Source organism: Apis florea, unplaced genomic scaffold, assembly GCF_048593485.1.
Source record: "Apis florea isolate Af1SG1 unplaced genomic scaffold, ASM4859348v1 contig_3203_pilon, whole genome shotgun sequence".
Classification (NCBI taxonomy): Eukaryota; Metazoa; Arthropoda; class Insecta; order Hymenoptera; family Apidae; genus Apis; species Apis florea.
Genome location: NW_028256723.1, coordinates 8,876,482 through 8,884,033, shown reverse-complemented (window position 1 = coordinate 8,884,033; position 7,552 = coordinate 8,876,482).

Here is a 7,552-nt window from a genome sequence, read left to right as displayed (position 1 = left end):
AGAAAAGAAAAGGAAAAAAAAAAAAGGAACTCTTTTTCTCGTAACAACGGCGATTCTGCGTATCTGCGCGAGTTGACGATGGGTCAAGAAATGGTGTTGTGATGGTGTGATGCACAGTTGCTACGTTCGGCGTGATTCGTAATTGTTAGAAAGAAGACTGTGAGACGCGACGAGACAGAGCCTGGGAGGAGGGAGGGGTATGGGGGGAGGGGAGGGGGGGCGAAAGATAATAAAAAATAAAAACGAAAAGGCGTTCGTCGCACATTCGCTCGAAAAAATCCGAGAGAAAACCCTGGCCGCTTCCGTTTTTTCCTTCGGTGGAACTGTTGGAGAGGGGGGTTGGAGGGGTCGAAAGGTAGATAAGGGATAAAAAATATCGCGCGGAGGAGAGAAGGAAAGGAAAAAAAAAAGAAGAAAGAAAAAGAAAAAAGCGATGATCGATCAGTGAACGGAAATGGTCCGGGTTCGATAGAGTGCAATCTACGAGTAAAACCAGAGAATTGTTAGATCGAATTATTATTAATTTTATCTAATTATGCGGCGAAGATGAGCGATTAATAATTATTGCATAATTGTGATTCATGTTATATTGTTTATACACTTCTCCTATCCCATAGTCATTAAGCTGTTAATGTTATTACACTCCGCTCTCCGACTACGTACCTTTTTTTTGTCTGTTCGGTTATTATATAATAGGGCGCGTCGTCTTTCGTGAAGAAGGAAAAAAGGAAAAAAAAAAAAAAGAAAAAAAAAAAATAAACAAAGTGAACGATTAGGAAAGGAAAATTGTGTCCTCTCGATATCTTCATCCTGCTGCTTGCTTGTCTGTCTCACTTACGAAGGAGCAAGCATTGATCATCGAGGAACTTCGGTTGGTATTGTTATCTTGCTCTTATCTTTCTCTCCTATTCTTTCCTTTTCGTCGTAACTCGTAGTTCGTGGTTTCCGTTTGCTGTTCTTCCGTTCTATGGACAAGCAACGCAGGATCAAAGGGAAAAAAAAAAAATCTGTCCACTTACGAATATAGTTCTTTTTTTTTTTTTTTTCTATTTCTCTGTAGAGAGAGAGAGAGAGAGAGAGACGAGCGAGCAAGAGAGAATGAGAAAGAGAGAAAGAAAGTGAGAGATACGAAAACGATCGGTGATCGAGGTTATCAGTTACTACCAATATTACCGTATTATTAGGCTTACGTTATCACTGCTATTTTATTATTATTACGATTATTATTATTAATATTATTATTATTATTATTATTATTGATCATATTGTATTATTTTATTACCATTCGAATTTTAATCGCGATAATGACACGGCTTTTAAAGCCAATGTGATAGAGCTTATATGCGTTGATAGAGAGAGAGAGAGAGAGAGAGAGAGAGGCGAAAGAATGAAAGAGAGGAAGAGAGAGTATGTGTGTGAGAAAGAGAAAGAGAGCCGAATGTGCCGAAAGGCCAGAGACTTTCTTCTGTGCGATGAAGATGCGCCGGCATCTTTAAACCGGACGTTATAAAGCGGTGGCACCGTAAAGCTCGCATCCATATGTAAATAACTGTACAAAAAGATAAAAAGAAAAAAAAAGAAAGAAAGAAAGAAAGAAAGAAAAGAGAAGAGAAGAAGAAGAAACTCGGAACATGCGAAAACATTACACATACATGATCTTGTATATTATACTTAATTACCACACTTAACTCTCTAATAGCGGTATTATTCACAGACACGAAACTAAGAGCGACCATGTACAACGACCCCTTAACGCTACGTTTCCAACTATAGACGATCGAACTATGAGTAATCGATCGTCGATAAAGGAAAAATTTTGAGACGAGTCCCTTTTCACCGATGTAAACCAGACGTGTGTGTGTATATATATATATATGTGTGTGTATATATATATATATATATATATATATATATATATTACACACACACACACACGTGGAAACGTGGCTTTAAGGTTGGTAAGCGCGACGCGACGGGTCATAATTATGAAAATTACCGTACACTATCGATGCCTGAGAAGGGAGAGGAAGTGAGGGTGAATGAGTATGCTTGTATGAGAGAGACAAAGGGCAAAAATTATCCTCGATATTACGAATCAAACTTGTATTTACCAGATTAAATTTTAATCTTCGATTAAATTCTAGTCCGCAATTTAAACGAACAATGGCTAAGGGGAATGAGAGAGAGAGAGAGAGAGAGAGAGAGAGATGTGAGAAAATGATAGACAGATAGAATGAATGAATGAGCGAGGGGGAGAAAGAGAGAGAACGAGAGAGGGAGAGTAAGTGGACGAACGAACGAAAGAAGAAAACGAATGAGCAAAATGAAAAAGACGACATGCGATCGACAGCCAACCAGTGAGGAAAACACTTAAACAAAAAGGGCATTGCTAATTGAGAGACCAGTGATCCGACATTCTTTTTTTCTTTTTCAATTTATGTTGTTTTTTTTTTTTTTTTCGTCAATCTATAACCATCGGGGGAATAGTGTGAACTATACATAAACATTACTATTATCATCTTTAATGCTAATGTCACCCTCATTATTCTTCACGTTATTATTATTATTACGATTATTATGATTATGATTATGATTATTATTACTATTATTATTATTATTATTATTATTATTATTATTATTTCTATTTTTATTTTTATTATTATCATTATTATTGTTATTATTATTTTAATTCTTATTATTTTTATTACTATTACTACCGCTATTATTACTGTTATTATTATTGTTATTATTATTATTATTTCTATTATTATTATTTTTTATTATTATTATTATTATTATTATTATTAATTTTATTATTATTGTTATTGTTATTATCATTATCATCATCATCATCATCATCATTATTATTACTATTATTACTATTATTATTATTATTATTACTACTATTATTATTATTTATTATTTTATTTTATTTATTATTATTATTATTATTATTAGTATTATTATTATTATTATTATTATGATTATTATTATTATTATGATTTTTATTATCATTACTATTACCTTTTTCATAATTATTACAATATATCATCTCGTAACTTAATGATATCGACCAGTCGCATGGGGCTGCCCAACGATCCACCACCAATGGCATCGAAAAATAACAGACAATATGATAATACAAAATCAATAAACTATAAAGAAGAAATGTACATGTACGAAGGAGGGAAGGGTATCTAAAAATGTATACAATGCCTGTCAAATCGATCGATTTTACAGCCCGATGTGACCGTCCGATTGTCAATCTCGTTATGTTACGACACGAGAATTTCCCGCCACACCGATCGTCACCGATTGCCGCCGATCGTAGCCGATCGTTGCCGACCGCCGCGCAGTTGATTAAACAACGTGTAACCCGATCTTAACGGAGGACGATTGGCGCCGCGGCAAGACCCCTTTTGTTTCCTGTAATCCACCCCCCCCCCCGTCCTACACACACACACACACACACACACACACACACACACACACACACACACACACACACACACACACACACAAAATCCCACCCTTTCTCTTTTCACTCTGGTGTTTTTTTTTTTTTTTTTTTTTCTCTTTTCTCTTATTTACTCGAAACGAGACGCGAGGCATATAGGTTCTTCTGTAGATACCGAATAGACTCTAGATAGCAGATAGCTTTAATTATTTAAGCGGTAAACGGTAACTTTCTAGGCGAGCAATCACCCGGGTTTAGGGTGTGGAATTTGTAATATAGCGGGAGTGGAAGGAGGTTCGTGCGGACAAACGAGCGGAGGTCACACACAAGGACCACCGGAAGGAGGGAAAAATCATATCGTAAACCTAATAATGAATATTTTACAGAAGCGAGACAAAATAAACGAGGGGAAGAAAAAAAAAATAAATAAATAAATAAAGTGAATGATAGAGAGAGAGAGAGAGCGAGAGAGCGAGAGAGAGAGAGAGAGAGAGAGAGAACGTAAGGATAAAAAAAGAAACTCTGTAGATAGACGTTCAGAAACATTAAAAGAAACAAAAGAGAGGAAAAGGGGGGAAAAAAAGGGAAACAAAGAAATAAAAATTATCTTGTGGCTCTTGTACAAGGTGCCGTTGGTTGCGCCGCGTGAAATGATCAAAAAAGAATAATAAAATAAAAATTTTGGGGAAAAATAGAAAAAAATAGGACTGGAAAGTGAGGTAGCGAGATATTTACACACGCCGAGAATGGGACATTGTCATTCAGTAGTGAAAATAATTGTATTAAAACAAAAAAAAAAAAAAAAAAAAAAATGATGAAACGAGAAGGTTTACCTAACGTAATAGTTTATTGATTTGTATTTCATTTCAAATTGTATTATAGCTTAAAGATTATCCTGTACATTGCATACACATACACACATACACACTCACACACGAGCACTATTGTTTTAAATTGTACGTTTATGATTATTATACGAAGATAAAAAAAAGAAAAATAAATAAGGTATACAAAGTATTGAAGACACATGGGAAATTTTATTCTGAATCTCGATCTACGAGAATCTTCGACGATTCCTTTACGATTTGTAGAAATCGATGCATCATCCGAGGCATCGAGCCGTGTATACATGTAATACAAATTTTTTTTCCAACGTAATAAACTTTTTTTGTACTTTACAACGCATTTTAAACGATACAAATTATACGAATTATTTTAAATGATGAGATAATAAATTTTACGATAATTTTAAAAATCACTCTGTTTTTTTAAGAGGTACAAATACGTTTTTCTTTTTTTTTTCTTTTTTTTTTTTTTTTCATAAATCATTCGAATCTGAACTGAAAACACGTGAAACATGAAATATACAGAAATATACAACTCGATGTCTCGAACGATACACGACTTACAGTGGTGTACAGATCAATTAATTCTCGTTTGGTAGGGAAACTTGATAAACAGTCTACATCGATCTGAATCCCGCGATAGCGTTAGACACGCAATAATACGATTTAAACACAATACGAATGGAAAATTCTCTTTATTGTATATACGTATATGATTATATTATTCATATCAGTGTCTCCTTTCAAGAATTTCTAAATTAAAACGACTGTATTACAAATTTTATAGCGGTTATTCTATTGATCCCTCCATGTCTTGAATTTAATTGTTAATATTTTAATATTTTTTAAAGAAGAGAAAATCGTTGTTTCTAATTTTAGGCATAGAAAATATTGCGTATTATTAAAGATCTTTTGACGAATTTATTTCAGTTAAAAAATAAGACAAAATATAAGAATAATTGCAATAATTGCAGTATTCAAAATAAATTTAATTTCGTTGAAATTATTATATTTCAAATTTAAAATATTTTAAAAATATAAGTTATAAATATTTCGTTATTTTTCATTTATATAAATTCCATTTTAATACATGTTGATAATAAAGAAAATCATCTATGTCTTTATGTATTGAAATATCGATCTCGAAAAATAAAGACGTTTGTTACAACTTTGCAATTTATTATGGTCGGAAAACGTAAAAAAACGTAAAAAATACAACCCATCGAAAACAATTCGTTCAATAATTGAACTAACAAAACTTATCTGATATTGATATATTTTTATTATCTTCAAATAGTAATATCGTTTTCTAAATTTTAAAGATCATATTTTAGACGAGGTTAGCATAAGATAACTATGACATCTTACTCACGGATTTTGTAACTCATGTTTTGAAATACCGACCTCGAACAAAGCAGAATGTTTCTTACGCCCTCTGCGATTTATTACGGCTAATATCGAAACTATATTCATGTACTCGAAAAAAATATACATATTTATATATCTATATACTACGAAAAGATCTACGAAAAAATTTTCTTTCTTTCTTTCTTTCATTTCATTATCATTTCTTATCCTTTTTATTTGCTTGTTTCACTTGAGGCATGCAATAGATGGCGCTGATATCAATATTTATATACCTTATCTCTATCTTTCTTATATTGTTTGATCACACAAATTCATATTTTTACCGTGTTGTAATAAAAAATACGAACGTAATTTTGAATTTATGGATAATTCATCAGATTAGTTTATCCATTGTGAGTTAAATCTATCATAACAGTCAAAATCTCATTTTTGTGATTTTTATTATTATTATTGAAAAATATGAATTTCATTTATTATTTTTTTTAAAAGTAATGAAATTATATTTCTTATTTTTCATTGAAAAATTTGTCATGAGAAAAATTATAATAATTTTTACAAAGAATGAAAAAATATACTTACTGTGTTTCATAATACAATTTCAAATATGTTAAAAACAAAATCATTTAATTTGATTTATAAATAAAATCAATAAAAAATGAAATAATAATACATTGTAAGACTAGATATTCTTCTAAAATAATAAAAATTATTTTTATCATATTATTCTAAGAACAAAAATATTATAATTTTGAAATTATGTTAGTTTTGAAATCTAAAAAAAAAAAAAAAAAAAAAAAAAATAATTTAAATCTAATTTTTATTATTATCTGATATTCTTATATCTCATCAAACTATAACTTATGATTCATTTATGTTTCATTAATTAAATAAGGTAAAATTTTGACATAGTTTATAATAATAATAATATTATTATAATAAATATATAATTAATAAGAATTTCTTATTGGCACTTTTATTACGTAGCAATAATTAATAATAAATTATTTTCTATTATTTACGAATTTTAAAATATTTTTTAACTCATAAAAAAGAAAACATTAATGTTATTTTGAAATAACGAGAGGACAAAAATTACTACAGATTATATATCTTTTACATCTTACACTTAAAACATAAATTCTTTCTTCTGTGATTAGTAATTTGCAAAAAAATAACTCTTTATATGTTTTAATATATTAAAATAAAAAATTCTCAGAGAAAGAAACAATATAAAGAAATACAAAATAATTTTAATCTTCAAGTGATGAAAAAGAGCATTGAAATAATGAGATCGTCCAATTTTAACTAAACTTATGAATCTTTTTTTTCTATGAATTTAAATCACGTAACTAATAGTTATATCATAGTTATTTACAACAATTATAAATGTATTCGATATTAAAAACTTAATACATTAAAATAAACTTTCATTACTTAACGAATAGCAAAATTTGTACCTTTCTTCAAAGATTATCTTAAACAATATATTAAAACTTGTACTAGTAATAAGTATTGATGAAATTAAAATTTGTAAAAATATAAAAATATTACAACAAGTTTATATCAATTTCATTATATCATCATACTGGCCATCTTATTCAAAATATATTTTTCAAACTAAATTTTTGTCATTAATATATTTCCAAAATTGTATTGTCATTTTCTTCCGTTTTATCTTCAACTGTACATATATTTATACATATATATGTCTCTCTATTTGGATTTGGATTTTAAATTTATGAAAAGAATTGTTATTGACGATCTTATTATTGTAAGCTCTTTCTTAATGAGCCCATACACGCGTAAGACAAGCATTTAACTCGCCATAGCGGTTTCTTAAAACATGTCCATTCTTTTTCCCTTATTTCCCTACAGATTCGCT